Source organism: Balaenoptera borealis (assembly GCF_965194805.1).
Source record: "Balaenoptera borealis genome assembly, chromosome: 4".
Classification (NCBI taxonomy): domain Eukaryota; kingdom Metazoa; phylum Chordata; class Mammalia; order Artiodactyla; family Balaenopteridae; genus Balaenoptera; species Balaenoptera borealis.
This window is the reverse complement of record NC_138861.1, coordinates 31,110,283-31,131,641: the sequence shown is the minus strand read 5'-3', so window position 1 is coordinate 31,131,641 and position 21,359 is coordinate 31,110,283. Positions and strand designations below refer to the sequence as shown.

The window sequence follows — 21,359 nt, the reverse complement described above, 5'->3', positions numbered from 1 at the left end:
ACCTGCCCGGCGCCGATTGGCAGCGGGCGGGTGACGTGCGCGCGCCAGGCGGATGCCGAGGGGTCGCGGGCGGCCGCGGGGGCTGACGGGTAGCGAGGCCCGCCTCGGAATCTCGATGCTGAAGAGGGACTTTGCGGTGGGCCTTTTACATCTGTAGACGTTGGAGGCCCGCAGAAAGGATACTGTGTCGGAGGAGGTAAAGCACAAGAGAGTGCTTTGTAACCGGAAAGTACCTTTCAAAAGTGAGTTTCTCCTGGCGTCTCTTTTTACCTCGGCCCGTCTCGTCTCGGCCTCTTCCCAGCCGCGACCCCAGAACTGCAGATTCTCTTAAGAGCACCCTTCTCCTCTACCCGCCGCGGCGCCTAATTTCGCTCTCTTCCCTCTACAAGCCTGTTTTTTTGTTTTTGTTTTTTAAAAGAAGTTAAAATACTTTCGCTAAACTAGGAACTGCTTACAGCTCTGCCCCTTGGCCATTTGGTACAATCCTGCTCCGAGACCTTGAGGTATTTGCCATTCAGACGAGACCCGTTAGAGTCCTTCCTTCGATAATCTTCAGTTCCTTCTGCAGATCTGTTCTTTTTTCGGTTACCTAAAACTGGGAAAGTGGTAAAAGAACATAAAGGCTTAGGGTTTCCTTTATTTTATGTTGCAGGGCTTCTGCTACAAACTAAGGTATCTGTGAAGAACTTTGTTTAGAAAAAAAAAGTAAAGAGCAAAAGGAGATAGCTCAAAAAAAAAAAAAAAAAAAGGCGATAGCTTTAGTCCCTGGAAGCATCTTACTTGACATGACTTTGTTTCATGCTTTTGCTGAAGTAAAATATCCGAAGTAATGCACTTGCTGATTGCACGTTGCGTATTTGTATCTCAATACCCTGTCTCATTACCGTTCTGAACCCCGCTTGACCAGCAACGTAAAACAACGAACTGCGCAAGGTCCAATATTGCATTTTGTATGACTCAGTGTAACAACCAGCTGTAATATGTAGGTTTTATTTTTTATTTTTTCCTTGGTGTTTCATGCTAAAGTGAGAAAGGGAAGGTTTGTTTTTTTTTTTTAAAGCATTCTCTGGACTGTTTAAATTTAATATTTGTTATTGTCCTTCACTAAAAAAATAACCATCAGCAAGAGGGTTAATTGAAATCTAGATAAGCCTATTTTCTATCATTTTACCCTGGTCAAAACTGCCAAAGTAAAATTACAATGGAAATTTCTACAAAGATGTTTAGATACAGGTTCATGTTCATGAGCTAGGATAGTGCAGAAGATGATTCACAAAGTGATGATTAAAAGGTTGGTGTTTACATTCGAGTTTCCTTTCAATTTCCTCTTAGGAGCTTACTTTTGGTTTGGTGGAAGAAGGACCCTGGAGCTTGTTGATCCTGAAAATGTTCATCTCAGACGTCCTTGTCCTTGAGACTGTTCTGTTGGGGAGATGGTTGAGGTAGGGGTGGGTTGAGGGGAAGAAAAGTTGAGAGAAGGCCACTAAATATTTGTTTCTTAATTAGAGGCTTTGTTGTCTTGACAAGAGCGAAACAAGCTGTGTTCAGTGAGATTCTTAAGGTCTCTAAGAAGTTTTTCTTTATAGGAATAAAAAATATATACCTCAGTTAAAAGACAGATCATAGTAAAAATGCTCAAGTGCCAAATATATAAATTGATGTGACAAACACCCAGATTCACATATACAGAATACCAGACACCCCAGAGAGCTTCTTTATGTCCCTGCTAACCACATCTTCTTACCGCCAACAGCACCACCACTATTCTGTCTTGCTTTGCATGTTCTTGAACATCATATAAAAGGAATTATACTGCATGTAGTTTTTTTTTCTGTGACCGGCTTCCCTTGAGCAGTGGATACCTGGTTTGCTATTTCTAAGTAGAAGAAATGGGATGAGCAGAAGTCTATATGGATGAAACATTTTTCTTCTTGTTTTTCGTCTTGCCTTAAAATTTAAAGATGTGTAGGCATACATTAGCTATTTCTGATGCATTAAATGAGCTATGCTAATGTACTAAAAGAAGATCGTTCCTAACCCCACCAATTAAAAAAATCCTCATTGTGCACTTTGGGAATATTTTCTTACATTCCCTTTACTTTAAATTTTAAATCCTGTTTTGTTTTATTTTTTAATTTGCATTTCATTTCCACAGTCCTGCCTTCTTGGCAATACATGAAACAGAGGAGCTGAAGGTAGTATTGTTCTAAATAGAAGTGGCAGGCTTATCTGACCACCTTCTGATGTAGTGTCCAACAAAATCTGGTTTTATTATAAGGGTTTATTTCTTGTGTTTAGACCCCATCTTTAAAAGACGAAGTTATGATCAGAAAAGGCAAGACAAAATAATATGTGGATAAGTTTAAAGAAGTTATTTCGTGTTAAGAACTTGAGTGAGGATTGGTAATCCTCTGCCTGCTTTTTGTCCTAGCTAGGCCCAGATCTCTAATTTCTTTACATGCTTTCCTTCTATAAACTCATCTAGTCCTGTGAATTCAAATGTGATCAATAAGTTGATGTATCCCAAATCTATTTCCAGCCCAGACGTCTCTAGTACTAATCCCAAACACCTCCTGTACATCTCTGGGCATCTTTGCCCATTTTTCTATTGCTATCCTCATCTTTTTCATTGATTTATGTTTTCTGGATAATAATACATTGTTGGTTATATTGTTGCCTCTCATCTTCCAGTCTGTGCCTTTTCTTTGGCCTTTGTTTGTGGTGTCTTTTCTTACACTGAAATTTAGTTTGAATGTAGTCACATTTATTCATCTTTTCCTTTATATTTTGTGCTTTGGGTGTCTGGTTTAAGAAATCCTCTCCTACCTCAGAATCACAAAGATATTCATTTATCTTTTTGCTAAAAGTTTTAAACTTTTATTCATGTTTTATTCTTTTTTTAATCACCCTATTTTTGTGCATGAGGTAGAGATCTAATTTATTTATTTTATATATGAACAACTAATTGTTCTAGCAGCATTTATTGAATAGTATAACTTTTCTTTTATGGTTTGTAATGTCACTGATTTCAAATCAGTTTTCCACACATCCATGGATTGTTTATTATTTTCCATTGGTCAATTTGTATGACCTCTATAACATAACCACACTATCATAATTGCTACAGCTTTATAATAAGTGTTAATAGCCAGTAGGGTATTAACAATAGTTAATATTCACCTATTTTCTTCAAAGTTTTCTAGGGAATGACAGGCCCTTTCCTACTATATTTGAATTTCAGCATCATCTTGCTAAGTTCTATGAAAAACTTGAGTGTTAATTGAAAATTCATTAGGGCCTCAGTTTCTCCTCTGTAATATGCTGATAGTAATGGTTGTTATGACTATATGTAATTAATTGTTTTAGTGTGCTTAATGAATGGTTATTATCAGCAGTATTGTCTTCATCGTTATCAGTGAATGAGCATTTCCTCTGGCTTTGAGATCTTAAATTCAGAAATCCTACCTCCTAACCACAACCTCATTTATTTGTTTATACATCGTCCACTCCTTTACTCCCACTAACCTTATTTTTTGACTTCTTCAAGATATTTAGTGTTGACACCATCTGTATTTTTCTAGTCTGTCAGTCCAATCCTGGCTTTATTTTTTCCCATTCCTCACAAAAGTTGCTCTAAATTTTCACCATTCTATATTACTTACTTATTAAGCCTTCTAATTGATACTATCAGGCTTGTTTTGGGCTCAGATGACCTTGATTTTTAGTTACTAGAGAATCTTTCTTCCCCATCACCTCTAAATGTGACTATAATTCCTCCTGTACTTAGTGTCTGCCCTGTCCTTTAAATTTAACTCCTCCCTATGTTCTAGAACTCATCCTCCAAAACCTTGCTCCATCAGTTACCTTCTCTCAAATTTTCATTTTCTTGCTCTCTACTGGCCCTACAAACTGGTGATTTCCAGGCTTTCACATTTCACCAACCAATACATTTTTTAATTGAGGAAATCAACATGGGTTTGCCAACTTTATTTCGTCAAGAAAAGATATTTAAAAGCAGTATAATAAACAACAAAAAATGACTACCATCTACTACTGGAAGGCAATATAGCATAATAGTTAAGACCACAAGACTCTGGAGCTAGACTGTTTAGACTAGAATTCTGGCTGTGCCAGGGTAAAATATATAACCTATAAGAATGAAGACAATACCTACTTCTTAAGGTTGTATTGTATATACTAATTCAGTAATTAATATATATGAAGCAACTAAAACAGTACCTGGCACATAGACATGCACAGTGGTGTTAGCTTTTATCTTCGTCATAATTATTATTTTTACATTGCTATCAACACATCTTTTTTTTTTCTTTTTTTGTGGGCTGCGTTGGGTCTTCGTTGCTGTGCGCGGCCTTTCTCTAGTTGCGGCGAGCAGGGGCTACTCTTCGTTGCAGTGCACAGTCTTCTCATTGCAGTGCTTCTCTTGTTGCGGAGCACGGGCTCTAGCCGCGCGGGCTTCAGTAGTTGTGGCTCGCGGGCTCTAGAACGCAGGCTCAGTAGTTGTGGCGCACGGGCTTAGTTGCTCTGCGGCATGTAGGATCTTCCCAGACCAGGGCTCGAACCCGTATCCCCTGCATTGGCAGGAGGATTCTTAACCACTGTGCCACCAGGGAAGTCCCAACACATCTCCTTTATTGTTGCTGAACCTCTTTTTGTTTCTTACAGTGGTTGCTCTAGGGCTGCACAGTCTGTATGATAGTGCAGTATGCCAGTGCTAATCACATGTGGCTCTTGGGGACCTAATTAAGATTGCTGGGCTTCCCTGGTGGCGCAGTGGTTGAGAATCTGCCTGCCAATGCAGGGCACACGGGTTCGAGCCCTGGTCTGGGAGGATCCCACATGCCGCGGAGCAACTAGGCCCGTGAGCCACAATTACTGAGCCTGCGCGTCTGGAGCCTGTGCTCCACAACAAGAGAGGCTGCGATAGTGAGAGGCCCGCGCACCGCGATGAAGAGTGGCCCCCACTTGCCGCAACTGGAGAAAGCCCTCGCACAGAAACGAAGACCCAACACAGCCATAAATAAATAAATAAATAAATAAATAAATATAAGATCGCTGTAAGTATAAAATGCTTAAGAGGACCCCGTGCTGATTTCTGGAGCTCTTTTTCTGTGTATCTCCCACCTCCCCTTTCTCTACTCTGAAGATAACGAGTAGAGAGACAAAGAGTAAATTCTACAAGTTGATAGAGAGAAAAAAACAGGTTTCATATGATGCATACAGAGGTGAATGTGTTGGACTTCTTAATAACAACTCTGGAAGCGAAAGGGTAATGGAGCAATGCTTCAGAATTCTGAAGGAAAATTACTTCTAATTTAGAATTCTGTATAAGTCACGCTGTCAATCAAATAGAAGGCTGGAATAAAGTTATTTTCAATCCTGAAGTCTCTCAAATATACAGTTCATTCATCCTTTCTCAAGAAACTAATGGGGGATGGGTACCACCTACGTGTGGATTAAACCAAGAAGAAGTAGGACATGTGATCAAGCAAATAAGAAGCCCAAAGTAAGAGAGAGGTAAAAGGAATTGGAGATTGATAGGATGAAATTAATGGAACACCTAATATGTTCGAACAAATTGAGAGGAGACCTACCCTCCTGGGCTCAAATTAATGATTTAAGTTTGGGGTTAAATTAATGATTATTATGTGAGAAACTAAGCAAATTTTTAAAAAGGATTTCTATTAAATCTGTCAGTTTATGTATTCAGACATTTTTAAAGGGATAAACAAAACTTTTAAAAAGAGGATTTTGATTTTGGTGTTTGGCCTTCTTATATTATACTTCCACTTTGTTTTTGAGGAACCACATTTTAACTGCCCACCTTACCCACAGTGTTAAGAGGAAATGCAGCAAACTGGAAATAAAAGCAAAACTAGAGAAACAAAATTGGTATCTTTAAATTAATAACAAATGGTAAAACTATTTAAAAATCTTCTTCCATAATGCTTGTGGTGCTAAAAACAAGCAGTGTATAGAATTGCCTAATAGAAAATTCCTAGAGATACTTGGTAGAATAGAGTGAACTTGGAAAAAACCTTTCTATTCTGTAATTTCTATGAGTGTGTATTGAGATGCCACTTTTGTAGTCACTGACTAGAAAAAGATTATAGTTAAAAAGTAAATAGATACAAAATTTATGTATACTTACATAATAAAGAGCTTAATTCTATGTAGATCTTTAAAGCTTCTTTTTCTTTTTTGGAAGCCACCTTTTTTGTCTTAGAAATTCCATGCTTACTGTAATCTTGATACATAATCATTAAAAAAATAGGGTAGATTCTTATTTACCTCAGGAGTTTATGGAACTAGCCTACTCCAAGTGCTGATGAACTAGGTACTAAAGAAAACAGGAATCTGATATGCTTTGTGATACCACTGTGCATTTAATAATATGTTGCTTTATATTATCTAACTTCTGAATTTATATTTGCCTTTGAGCTTGTAAACTCAAAGATAGCTGCATTTTATATGGAATAACGCTATTCAGATTGAATGCACCCAGTATATCTTGTTAATGACTGTTACGTTTAGAAAATATGTAGGTTGTAAAAATCTGGAAATAAACAGTTTAAGAACATAAGCCACACCAAGTACAGTAGATGGATAATTTCCTGGTTCCTCCATGTCATGTTAACTTAAAAAATGTATTTAACATGTCATTTATGGCTATTCGCATCTTTTCAGCCACATTTCTCTCTTGTCCACATAATTCTTAAGCATATTGTTTTTTTGCTACTCCTGGTTAACATACTATTTTTGACATATTACTTCTTTAAATCAGAAACTTTAAATTCCACTTAAGATTTTCTGAGGTGCAATTTTCTTAGGTATTAGCAAATCTAATAGTTCAAACTAATTTCATTTGCTACCTTAGCACTAATCATTTTTTTAAATTAATTTATTTTATTTACTATATTTTATTTTTGGCTGCGTTGTGTCTTTGTTGCTGCGCACGGGCTTTCTCTAGTTGCGGCGAGAGGGGACTACTCTGTTGCGGTGCGTGGGCTTCTCATTGCGGTGGCTTCTCTTGTGGAGCACGGGCTCTAGGTGCGTGGGCTTCAGTAGTTGTGGCACGCGGGCTCAGTCGTTGTGGTGCACAGGCTTAGTTGCTCCGCAGCACGTGGGATCTTCCCAGACCAGGGCTCGAACCCATGTCCCCTGCATTGGCAGGCGGGTTCTCAACCACTGCGCCACCAGGGAAGCCCAGCACTAATCATTTCATGCCTGGACCATAGCAATAACCTGCCCAATATTTGACTTTGAGCCTCCAACTCTAAAATATTCTATGCAAAGCTTTAAAAATACTTTTCCTAAATGAAGGTTTTTTGTTTCTTTTAATAGACTTTATTTTTTAGAGCAGTTCTAGGTTTGTAGAAAAATTGGGCAGAAAATACAGAGAATTTCCATATGACACTTCACACACACATACACACCCAGCTTCTATTATTTACGTCTTGCATTAGTGTGGCACATTTGTTACAGTCGATAAACCAATATTGTTTCATTACTATTAAAGTCCATAGTTTACATTTAGGGTTCACTCTTAGTGTCATATAGTTCTGTAGGTTTTGACAAATGCATAGTTTCACGTATCCAACGTTGTGTCATACAGAATAGTTTCATTGCCCTAAAAATGCCCTGCGTTCCACCTATTCATCCCTACCCCTCCCATCCCACACCCCTGGCAACCACTAATCTTTTTATTATCACTATAATTTTGCCTTTTAAATGAAATTTTTACTGTCCTTTAAAACCTGTATCTCTAAAGTAGATCCATATATGTGAAAAAAAGCAAGTTGCAGAAAATTTGTATAAAATCCTATTTATAGATTTTAAAAACTATACACATTCACACATTTGATTATGCATAGGAAATTTCTGGAAGGAGACACAGAAAAATGATTACTTCTATGGAAAGGAGAACGGGGAAGAGTTAATGAGGTCTTTTACTTTCTACTTTTTTTTTTTTTTTTAATGGAAGGGTCCTTAATCCCAACTTCTTTCCATAATTAAGTTTTTTTTTTTTAAATTAATTAATTAATTAATTTATGGCTGTGTTGGGTCTTCGTTTCTGTGCGAGGGCTTTCTCTAGTTGCAGCGAGCGGGGGCCACTCTTCATCGCGGTGCACAGGCCTCTCACTGTCGCGGCCTCTCTTGTTGCGGAGCACAAGCTCCAGACGCGCAGGCTCAGTAGTTGTGGCTCACGGGCCTAGTTGCTCCGCAGCATGTGGGATCTTCCCAGACCAGGGCTTGAACCCGTGTCCCCTGCATTGGCAGGCAGATTCTCAACCACTGCGCCACCAGGGAAGCCCCTACCTGCTTTATTTTTATAAGCAATTATTACCTTCTAAAATGGTTTATTGGTTAGTTAGTTAGATATTTAGTTGTTTGTATGTTTTTGTCTCTGTGCCCCAGGCCATTTCGCACCACTAGAAAGTACGCAAAGATTTTTATCTGTCTTGTTCACTGATGAATCCTCAGTGCCTGACAGTTCGTAGGCGCACAATAAAAATCTTTTGAATGAATAATTGGATTGTTTTTAAACTATTAAATTTGGATTGTTTTTTAAAATTAAATATCTGTTCCTATAATTCTGCTTCAGTTGGTATATGTTGTTTAATTTGTTGTGTCATATGGTGATCATACTCCTCAGGTGTGTAGATATTTTGGTTCACAAGCTTATGTTCTCTACTGCTCTGTCTGATAATGGATGTGGAGGATGAGCAAAAGGGTAGACCCTAGTTTTATCCCTTCCCACAAGTTTAAGGAATAGAGAGCGGAAGGCTCTAGGCACCACAGAAGAGTCTAGTGCTCTATCTCTGTTGGTTCCTGTTTCACTGGACAACTCCTCTAGTAAAGATTTGCCTTGAAATTCGTAATTCAGCAGCAGAAGGCTGTTGTAATCCGCCAAAACCCTGGAGGTTTGGGGAAGGAATGGTGGAGTGACTGTCCACTGCTCTAGAGTATCTGGTCAGCCCACACTCTTTTTCATCAGCAGCTCACTTTAGCAGACATTATCCTACGCTGGGAAGCCTGATCTGTTGCTGATTATTTTTGTAGTAATCAGTTGTCTGGAACTGATTGTCCCAAAGTGGGATGATCAGTGGGGGAGTGGCAGGAACAATACTTAAAAACTTCTGACCCTAACTAGGGTTTATTCACAGTTTTTGATCTTATTCCTCAAGCCCTTACTTCCTTTCTGTACCTACCCAGGGTTAATTTGGAGGGAGGAGGCCAGCATCCCTTACTAGATCTCTATTTTCTCAGGAACCGTACATAAGAAACCCACTTTAAATATAAAGACACAGATAGATTAAAAGTAAAAGAATGGAGAAAGATCTACTATGCTAATGCTCATCAAAGAAAAGTGTAGTTGCTATATGCAGACAAAACAGACTTCAGAACAAGGAAAATTATCAGTGATAGGAAAGGTCATTACAGAATGATAAAAAGGTCAATGCTCCAAAAAGATGCAGCAACCTTTAATGTGTGTATGTCTAACAACAGAGCATTAAGACAGCTACGGCAAAAACTGATACAACTGCAAGGAGAAATAGACGGATCCACTATTATAGCTGGAGACTTCATCACCCCTCTTTCAGTAATCAATAGATCTAGCAGGCAGAAAATCTGTGAGGATATAGTTGAACTCTATAGTACCATCAGTCAGCTGGATCTAATTGACATTTATAGAATACTTAACCCAACAACAGCAGAATACACGTTCTTCTCAAAAAAGATATTTTTCAGTGTAAGAAATAACTTGTATGCAAAAATATAAACAAAGTTAATAGATATATAATACATTTAGAAAGATATGTACAGTGAAGTTTAACATCTATAATATTAAAAGAGCTCTTAGAAATTCACATCAAGGGAACAAGCAGGGACTTCCCTGGTGGTGCAGAGGTTAAGAATCCGTCTGCCAATGCAGGGGACATGGGTTTGAGCCCTGGTCCGGGAAGATCCCACATGCCGCGGAGCAACTAAGCCCGTGCGCCACAACTACTGAGCCTGCGCTCTAGAGCCTGCGAGCCACAACTGCTGAGCCAGCGCTCTAGAGCCTGCGAGCCACAACTGCTGAGCCAGCATGCTCTAGGGCCCACGTGCTGCAACTACTGAGCCTGTATGCAGCAACTACTGAAGTCCGTGCTCCACAACAAGAGAAGCCACCGCATGAGAAGCCCACACAATGAAGAGTAGCCTCCTCTCGCCACAACTAGAGAAAGCCCATGTGCAGCAACGAAGACCCAATGCAGCCAAAAAAAAAAAATAGATATACACAGTATGGGACCACTTTGTAAATTCAAAAAAAAAAAAAAGGGAGCAAGAAATTCTACAGAAAAATGGGGGGCAAAGAATACGAACTCAGCAAATGGTAAATCCAAATGTGAAAAGACGCTCAAAATCAGAAGAAATCAGGAAAATGCAAACTAAAATAATGAGATACCAATTAGGCCTACGTAAGAGATTGGCAAAACTTTTTTTTTTTTGATTCAACTAACATTTATTAAGTGTCAGTTTATTAAGTGATAGAGCTCATCTAGTGCTCACCAAAGCATTGTGAAGCAGACCTTATCCCTGTTTTACAGTTGAAGAAAGAGGATCAGATAGGTAAATTGATTTGACAAAAATCACATAAAGGAAACTGGGGAATTCACTCTACTGGAACTATTTTTCTTTTCTTTTTGAGGAGTAATTCATTCAAATATAATGTGTGTTTGTGTATCTAGATAGGCGGATAGGTATTTATGTTTTGAGTTGAAGTTTCCCCCACATATCTGCCATCCACCCATTTCCCATGCCAACACCACTCGTCTCACAACCACTTTTTATTAGTTTCTCAAGTATTTCCCAGAGCTTTTTTATACAAATACAAGTTTATTTTATTCTCCTTGAAAAAAAAAAAAAGCAAAAGTTATAATAATGCACTGTGTTCCACAACTCACTGAGTTAATGTAAATAGCTCCATAATGAGAGTTCTTATCGTTTAACAGCTGCATTGTATTTCACTACAAGAATGCCAGAATTTATTTTACCAGCCCTTATGATGGATATTTGTATTGATTTCAGTCTTTTGCTTTTGAAAACAGTGTAGTAATGAATAATACTGTTTATAATTTTGTCACACATGTTCAAGATTTCACAGAAATAAGATTGCTAGATCAAAGGGTATGTAATGTGTGTGGGATTTTGATAGATATTGCCAGATTTCCCTGTGTTATATAAACAACATGGAAGAGTGACCCCACAGCATTGTCATTAGAGTATGTTATCAAACTTTTGGATTTGGGACTGATAAGTGAAAATGTTTAATCTTAGTGTAGTTTTATTATGCATTTCTCCTGTTATGAGTGAAGTGAGACATCTTTTCAGACTGGGTGAAATGTTCAATGACCAATAGCACCTGTTGCCAGTAGGGATCCAACTAAAAGGGTATTATACATTGCTGGTACAAATGTGAACTTTTTCAGCCTATTTGCAAAACAGTCTGGCAACCTGTGTTAAAATGTTTTAAACTACAAATATCTTTTGTCCTAGCTACATCATTCTTGCAAATCTGTCCTATAGGTATAAAATACTACGTAAGGATCTATCTGTGAGAATATTCACTGTAGTATCATCCATAGTATCAAAAAACAAGTAACAAAATGAAAGCTCATTAATAGGAAAATGGTTGAATGAATTACAGTTTTTGTATCTTATGGAAAGGAATAAATTAAAGCAGTATGAGGGCTTCCCTGGTGGCGCAGTGGTTGAGAGTCTGCCTGCCAGTGCAGAGGACAGGGGTTCGAGCCCTGGTCTGGGAAGATCCCACATGTCACGGAGCAGCTGGGCCCGTGAGCCGCAATTACTGAGCCTGCGCGTCTGGAGCCTGTGCTCCGCAACAAGAGAGGCCGCGGTAGTGAGAGGCCCGCGCACCGTGATGAAGAGTGGCCCCCACTTGCCACAACTAGAGAAAGCCCTCGCACAGAAACGAAGACCCAACACAGCCATAAATAAATAAATAAATAAATTAAAAAAAAAAAAAGCAGTATGAGTTGAATTGTGATTTCCACAAGATATTGGGTTAGCCAAAAAGTTCATTCAGTTTTTTCTGTAAGACGGCTCTAGTAGCACTTAGTTGTTTTTAACTTCATTCAAAACAATTTTGTTAGATTATATGTGACAGCTGTCATATCAGTGTGCATTTAAAAAAACTTATCAAAATGTGTGAATTTTTAAAAAATATTTATTTGGTTGCACTGGGTCTTAGTTGTGGTGGGCTCCTTAGTTGCAGCACGTGGGCTCCTTACTTGCAGCAGGCAGGCTTCTTAGTTGCAGCTTGCTGGGTCCTTAGTTGCGGCAGGTGGGCTCCTTAGTTGTGGCATGTGAACTCTTAGTTGCGGCATGCATGTGGGATCTAGTTCCCTGACCAGGGATCGAACCCTGACCCCCTGCATTGGGAGTGCAGAGTCTTAACCACTGTGCCACCAGGCAAGTCCCAAAATTGATGAATTTTTGTGTAGCCATTTTAATATTGAAGATGGAAGAAAACAACATTTTCAGCATATTATGCTTTATTATTTCAAGAAAGGTAAAAACGCAACTGAAACGCAATAAAAGATTTGTGCAGTGTATGGAGAAGGTGCTGGGACTGATCGAACATGTCAGAAGTGGTTTGCGAACTTTTGTGCTGGAGATTTCTCACTGGATGATGCTCCACGGTTGGGTAGACCAGTTGAAGTTGACAGCAATCAAATCGAGACATTAATTGAGAACAGTCAATGATATTGCTAGAGGGAGATAGCCGACATACTCAAAATATCCAGATCAAGCGTTGAGAATCATTTGCACCAGCTTGGTTATGTTAATCACTTTGATGTTTGGGTTCCACATAAGTTAAGTGAAAAAACCTTCTTGACCGTATTTCCGCATGCGATTCTCCACTGAAACGTTACAAAAATGTTCCGTTTTTAAAACAAATTGTGATGGGTGATGAAAAGTGGATACTGTACAATAATGTGGAATGGAGGAGATCATGGAGCAAGTGAAATGAACCACACCAAAGGCGGGTCTTCATCCAGAGAAGGTGAAGTTGTGTCTATGGTGGGATTGGAAGGTAGTCTTCTATTACGAGCTCCTTCTGGAAAACCAAACGATTAATTCCAACAAGTACTGCTTCCAGTTAGACCAACTGAAAGCAGCACTTGACGAAAAACGTCCAGAATTAGTCAACAGAAAACGCATAACCTTCCATCAGGATAACACAAGACCGCATGTTTCTTTGATGACCAGGCAAAAATTGTTACAGCTTGGCTGGGAAGTTCTGATTCATCCGCCATATTCACCAGACATTGCACGTTCGGATTTCCATTTATTTCGGTCTTTACAAAATTCTCTTAATGGAAAAAATTTCAGTTCCCTGGAAGACTGTAAAAGGCATGTGGAACAGTTCTTTGCTCAAAAACGTAAAAAGTTTTGGGACGATGGAATTATGAAGGTGCCTGAAAAATGGCAGAAGTTAGTGGAACAAAACGGTGAATACGTTGTTCAATAAAGTTCTTGGTAAAAATGAAAAATGTGTCTTTTATTTTTACTTAAAAACTGAAGGAACTTTTTGGCCAGTCCAACACTACTGCTTAAATGAGAAAAGAACAAGATGAAGAAAAGTGTGTATGATATGATCCCAGTCTATAAAACATCACTGTCAACACACATAAATGGTTTGCATATTTGTGTGTGTGCCTGTTTACACTCAAAATATTTATGTTTGTAGATGTATATATACACACATGAGTATTTGTATATAACTATATGGGGGAAATAATGGAAAATACGTATTACTTGGGATATAGGTTTGGTTGCTTTAAGGCCAAAATAATAATGGCTTAAATAAGATGGAAGTTTTTTTTTTCTGTTCCATAACAGTCCAGAGATAATCAGTTCAGGATTGATACAGCAGCCTCAGGTGTTAGGGATCCAGGCTTGTTAATCTGCTATACTCAATATGCGGCTTCTGTTTCATGGCCTAAGATGGTTCCAGCTCCTGCCAAGATGTATCTGGGAATGGGAAATGGAAAAACAGTATACCTGTTCTTTTTAAGGTCATGTCACAGAATTTGCAGCCATCATTTCCACTTATAGCCCATGGGCCAAAATGTAGTCACATGGCCAGACCTCCAAGGGAAGCTAGGAAATATAGTCCTTGCCTGTGTAGCAATGTACCAAGCCAAAACTTGGAGGTTCTAATACTAAAGGATGAAGGAGAAGAAGGGACCCTGAGAGACACTAGCAGTCTCTGCCATAATAGACTAGATTATCTATTCCTGCATTACAAATCAACCACAATATTTAATGGCTTAAGACAATAATGATTTATTATTTCTCACCATGCTGTGTTTTGGCTAGAAAGTTTTTCTGTTGGTTTTCTCTGGGCTCATTCATGTGGCTCCCTTCACATGGTCTTTCATCCCAGACTTATTCACAGCACAGTGGCCCAGGGCAGTGTTCCAAAAGGTGAAAAAGGAACTGTAAAGCCTTTCTAAACCTCATCCAGAGAAGTTGCACAAAGTCACAGCTACTGCATTCTGTGGTCAAAACAAGTCCCAAGGCTAGCCTAGATTCAAGAAGTGGGTAAATAAACTACCTTTTGTTAGTTAAGGTGGCAAAGGCACATTGCAAAAAGGCATAAACAAAGGAGGCATGATTCATTGGGAGCAAATATTGTAACAGTCTAACATGACATTTTTACACTTATGTGTATGTAAATTTTTGTTTGTCTACATATTCAAAGAAATATAAATAAGTACTGTTATAATGAGTTAAATTCATGGTGAGCAGATACAAATATGACCACATCACTCTCTTGGTTATTATTGCCTTACAGATTAAAGCCCAAGCCCCTTAGCCTGTACCATTTCTACTGTATTATACTGTCTCCCAGGAAGTGTAATAAAAACCAAGCAGAAAGATAAGTCCTTTCTAGCTGAAGTTGTTGGGCTTCAGGTAAGTTGTGGAATCTGAACTGGGCCTTGAAGGAAGAAGTGTTTGAATTGATGGAGAAGGGCAAGTAGGCATAACCAGTAGTTCCTAATCTTATTAGGCCCACCCTTTTAAAAAACTGAAATATACAGCATACTGCAGAAACAAATGAAGTACCTATCATAAAGTAAAAATATCCCTCTATCCATCACCCAGGAAATAGAATATTACCAGTTACATGGAAACCTCTTATGTGACCTCCCAATAACAATCCTGCCCGTCCTCCCCAAATGTAACCACTCATACTAATTTCTAACCATAGATTAGTTTTGCCTGGTTTTGAATAATACATGAAAGAGATTAAATAGGCATTTCACCATTATATTTGTAAGATTCATCTGTTTGTAGAAGTAGTTTGTTCATATTCATTGCTATATCCCATTATGTGGATAAACTAAATATATTTATCCATTCTGTTGTAGCTATTTGGGTTGTTTCTACTTTAGGGCTACTAACCAATAATGGTACCACAAGCATTCTTTCATATGTCACTTGGTGTGCGTGGGCAGACATTCCTATTGAGAGAGTACATAGGGTTAAAGTTCCTTTGGTCATTGAGGTAGGTTCAAACTATAAAGAATGACAGTTTTCCAAAGTTTATGTTTTTTATATCCTCACCAGCAGTATATGAAAGTTTCACGTTCGCCACACCCTAGGCAACACTTAGTATTGTCAGTTTTTTGTTTTTTTTTTGAAGCCATTCTGATAGGTGTGTAGTGGTATCTCATTTGGCATTAATTTGCGTTTACCTGATGTCTATTGAGGTTGAGGCTGAACACCATCTTACATTATTTGCCATTTGGGGATCCTCTTTTTTTTTTAAGTGCTTGTTCAAGTCACTTATCCATATTTCTGTTGGGTTGTCATTCTTTTCGTTATTGAACTTTAGGACTTCTTTATATACTCTGGATATGAGTTCTTGGTCAAATATATGTGCACCGAATATCCTTTCCCATAACATGGTTTTTGTCTTTTCATTTTCTTAATAGCATCTTTTGGAAAAAAGTTCTTAAGTTTAATATATTTTACCAATCTTTTCCTTTCTTATTTTGAGTGTGCTTTCTATTTCTTTTTATAACCGTAACTGATAGATTAATTGGTACCAGGAGTTATCACAGGAAATGGATCCTCACAATGGGCTTCTGGGATTGGCTTATATGCACACATACACACACATATGTAAAATCAATCACAAGGATAACCTCATTGCTATAGGTAAAGGGACCACAGGTAGTAATCCATGGCTTACAGTACTGTTATGATGACGCATGGGATGGAGTGAAGATGGAGGGGAGGGGAGAGAAAGTATCACCATGGTAATCATAGTAATTATAAAGATTCTGAATCCACCAGGCTTCCCTTATGGTCCTAAACACATTGTACATAGGAAAAAGAAAAACATAAAAACTATGAATATACAGTTAAGAATGCTTGTAGGGGATCAGAACTCCTCCACTGTAGCTTTGAAGGAGTCCTTCATCTTCTGTAATCAGTGGGCAGATAAGGTAGATTCGTAGTACTAATTAAATGCTCACTTCTTCCAGTTTTCTTACACTAAGGTTAGCATTGATGGGAAAGGAGTGGGCCCTGAGACACAGAATGGGGATAGTTGGGCAGACGAGAATGAAGCTGAGAACTCTGAACCTCCATATTCCCCTGAACTTCCTTTGCTCTCAGAGGAAACCAGCCTCCTCTGCACAGAGGCTTTCAGTGACTACATTTGGGGCAGCTCTCTCGTAAGTTGATTCCTGTTGTCCTCAGAATTTACCCTCACCACCTCCCAGTTCCATCCCAACATAGCCTCCCCATCAGGGAAGTATGCAGCCTGCTCTGGCAAGAGACAACCTACAGAGGAGTTTAAGACCTTGCCGTTTTGACCAGCAGGAACCTGGGGAGTATATATAGAAGTGGGTTCTAAGGGTGTTACACCGAGGGAAAGTAGATACAAGGTTTGATCAAGGCAAACTTACCTGAGAATTAAGATTTAATATGTTGGCATTAATAGTTTGCTAGGATGAGCCTTGGACTCAGTAACTGCCTACAAATAATAAATGGCTCCCAAAATAAAAATAAACGGTCTACAAATAAAATTTGAAATAATAATTTCAGAATATCAGAAGTCCCCTGGCATACCATAGAGGAAGGAGTACAACGGCTCCTTAGCCATCCTCAACTTTCACCAAGTCATTAAAAAATGCATTGGTGATGGGAGCACCAGCATGCCCAAAGAGCTCTGAAGTGGCTCTCCTTTGTTTGCAAAAATGATGGTGATGAAAGCTGTGGTAGAACTGAGTTTCCTGATCTCAGTGGGAATAAAAGAAGCCTAAAGTGGTAGAGATCATATGATAGCATACAACCATCAGAGACAAGGTGGGCACAATTACCATAAGCCAAAAACGAAAATGTTAACGAGAGTGTTTTGACCCACAGGGAAAAGTAGTAATGGTTACCAAGTGATCTTGAGGTCCCGAGAAATAAAATAGATTAACCTATTAAGGTGCTGCTTGACATGTTTAGGTGGAAAAATTCTGAGATGCAGACTAACTTGTGTTATTACAGTTAAATTGGCCCTTCCTGATGATCGGGAGAGATCTGGCCCCCTAGAGGAGGAACCCTGCAATGCAGCCACAGTGGTGTAGCCGTGACTCTTCCCCTAACCCAGCGGGCGGTCTCCCAACTTGTCTGCACGTAAGAGCACTTCAGAGTTCTGCAGCCGAGGGTACACCCCAAGCCACTTAACTCGTAAGCTCTGAGGGTGAGACCCAGGCACTTGTAGTTTTAAAGCTCCCAGGTAATTCCAGTGAGCAAGTTAGGGAATCACTGCCCTAATCCTTCGCCGGTGGCTATTTATTGGTTAGAACAGGGGGCCTAAGAAAGTCAAGTGACGGATGGAGTCCTGGCCAGAGTCTAGCTAACAGTGAGCCCAGAGAGACCCACACTGGTTATTTCTCCAGCCCCAGATGTGTAGTAAGAATAAATATATTTTAATAATTGAAGCAATCTTCATTTTGGTTTTCTGACCAATAGATTGAGCGTTATGGTAGGAAGGACTACATATTAGTCCAGAACTGCTTGTTACCACTCCCTCCCAAGACAGTAAAAGAAAAGCAGTACAGAAGTTAGTGCCCCCGTGTGGGCATGGTGATTCGTACCAGATTCCCATTTCAATTCCCTGTGTGGTCACCAGATGGGTCACAGAGATGACAGTGTAAAAACCAGATGGGTAGTGGAAAATGACAGTGGATTGTTGCAAAGCTTAATCAGGTGGGGTGCCAACTGCAGCTGTCCAGGTGTGGTACCTGCACTGGAGGAAGTTAGTACAGACTGTGACCTGGTACACAGGTATGGATCTGGAAATGCGCCCTGCCCTACCCCCACCCGATTCCAGTCAGGAAAGAAAGCCAAAAGCAGGTTGCGCCTAACTGGCAGAGACAGCGGTACACCCTGTCTTGTCTCAGGGCTATGTCAGATTTCCTGTTGTCTCTATGGTATGGAGGGACCTTGACCATATCACTGTGCCATAGACTGTCACACTGGTCTATTACAGCAATGAAATTATGTTAACTGAACCTAGTAAGCAGGCAGTAGCAAGCATTCTGCATGATTTGAGAAGACATATGCCTGCCAGAAGATGCAAGGTAAACCCTACAAAACTTCCAGGACCTGCACCGAGTTTCGAGGGGTGCACTGGCCTAAGACATATTAGGATATCCATTCAAATAAGTGACAGGTCGTTGGGTTTTCTACCACTACAAGAAGAAGGAAAAAATGTGTAGCAGGCCTTTCGGGGTTCTGGAGGCAACAAAATAATGTACATTAGGGTGACCTGCTCTTACCTGTTTTCTGGTAACTGTAAGACTACATGTTTCGAGTGGGGCCCAGAGCAAACTGTCTTGCCAGTTGGGCCTTATGATTGGGCAGATCCAATGGTATTGGAAGTTCATGTGTTAGAGATGTTAAATGAAGCCTTGGGTAAGTTCCAATAGGGGAATTACAACATAAACCCTTTGGTTTTGGAGTAAGGATGTATCTGCCTCAGCCAACAACATTTTGTTTTGTTTCTTTGAAAAGCACCTCCTGATTTGCTCCTGCTACCTGGTAGAGACGGAACACCTGATCATGGGACATCAAGTGACCATGTGAATAATAAAACCACCCATCATGAACTGGTGTTATCTGATTCACCGCACCATACAACTGGATGAGCACAGAAGCAGTCTACTCCCTATGAGACTGGGACACGGCTACAATTAAACTAAATGAGCAGGTGACTCAGACTCCTATAGTCCCTGACTCTACTCTTCAGCACTTCTCCCCAAACCCATATAAATTGGCTTCATGAGGAGTTCTTTCTGACCAATTAACGGAAGAGAAAAAAGCATGGGTCCTGTTTGTTCATGGAAGAATCTGCAGTGAGCTGGCAATAGCTGGATGTGAGTGGCCACTACACGCCACCACCACTCATTAGCGGCCCTGACCCAGAATAGTAAAGGGAAATCCTTCCATAGGGAAGAACTTTAGGAGACATGGCCTGAGGTAAGGGTATACACTGGTCTGTTGTCAGTGGCTTATGAGTTGACAGGCTAGACAAGAACTTGGAGAGAACAAATTGGAAAGCTGGTTCCATTTATGAGGCCAGCTGGCATACAATAACCTGCAAATTGGGGATGCTGACCTAAAGAATGAAGTATATGCTTAAAAGCAGTAATCAGTATATGGTGCCACCTTCCCCAAATTGTATGCAGAGTGGAGATGAGAGTAGTCCCTCTATTTTCAGTATGACTAATATTGTAAAAAAAAAAAAATTGGTGGCATGTTTTCCAAACTTGGTGAAAAGCATAAAAGTACAAATCCACAAAGCTCAGTAAATCACAAGCAGAAAAATTGCAATGAAAGTCACACCTATGCATGTTACAGTCAAACTGATAAAACTAATTCAGAAAAACAACTTAAAAGCATCCAGAGAAATTATACATTATACACAAGATGGCAGTTATATGAATTTTTTTTAAAAGGATGCATAACATATAGAAAAATGCACAAATATAGTTGTTCAGCATGACTTGCCACAAAGTGAAGATAACTATGTAATCACCACCCACATCAATAACTATGTCCCTTCTTAGTCATTACTCTTCTTCCTTCCCAAAGGTAATCATCATCCTGAATTGTAACACCAAAGATTAGGTTTGACAGTGGTTAACCTTTATATAAATTGAATACATGACAGTGGTTAACTTTTATATAAATTGAATATATAATGTATTCTTTAGTGTCTGGCTTCTTTTATTTAACATTGTGAGATTCATCCATGTTGTTACCTGGAGCAGTTGTTCATTCATTTTCATTGCTATACAGTATTCTACTTTATAAATATACCACATTTATTTATCCCTGTTGATAAACATCAGAGATGTTTCCATTTTTTGGCTATTAGGAGGAGAGCTGCTGTGAACATTGTTGTGTATGTCTTTGGGTGTACATATGTATGCATTTGTGTTGGGTTCTCTTATTATGCCTAATAAACCACTTGAGGAATTTTTTGGTCCCTGAAACTTCAGACTTAGTGGTTTTGGAGGTTTTAGTACTCAAGGGAGGAATGCTTCCTAGGAAACATCGTTTCAGTGAATTAGAAGTGGACACTGCTTGCTGGCAGGTTTGGGCTTTTTCTATCACTAATCAACAGAGAGAGAAGGGGATCACTACTGCCAAGGGTGAAAGATTCCTTTTAACGGGGAAATTGGATTGCTGCTACACAGTGGAGTAAGTAGGACTATATATGGAATGTATGATATTCACCAAGATTGCTTCTTGGTATTCTCTTGGCTGATAGTCCAATAAGAAAACTAGAGGAACCCAAAAAGGACCTCCACTAAGATTCATCTTAAAAGAATGAATGTTTGGGTCGCCCCACGTGGTAAAGAACTCCATTCAATTTAGGTGCAAGCAAAGAGTGAGAGAAACCTAGAATGGGTGGTGAAAGAAAGCAGCTATGCTTATGAACCTAGTCCTCGTGACCAGCTAAAACACAGGTTTTATGAAACTATGATTATGTTTTGTTACTTGTTTCTTTTCTCCCCTACCAAGTATGAAAAATTCTGGGGTGGATAATGTTTTTGGCTTCAGATGAGAGTATGACTGAATTGATACCACCCCATGATCACTTTGTAGCTGATGGAAGGAGACTGTGGTGGAAAAGAGTGAGATGAGCATTTATAGTCCCCCTGGCTCCCGCCGTTAGAGGTTGCCTTGAACTGGATGTGTACCTTGACCAAAGGTCATTGCCTCTCTCACGATGAACTCTTCACAGTTCT

General features: G+C 39.4%; 1 long non-coding RNA gene across 1 annotated transcript; it reads left to right on the top strand.

The window, feature by feature from the left end:
• Nucleotides 1-72: 72 nt before the first annotated feature.
• LOC309628428 lies at nucleotides 73-20,600 on the top strand. The gene is made up of 2 exons (XR_014244517.1): nucleotides 73-242; nucleotides 19,117-20,600. It is a non-coding gene; the product is annotated as an uncharacterized lncRNA (long non-coding RNA).
• The last annotated feature ends 759 nt before the right edge of the window (nucleotides 20,601-21,359 follow it).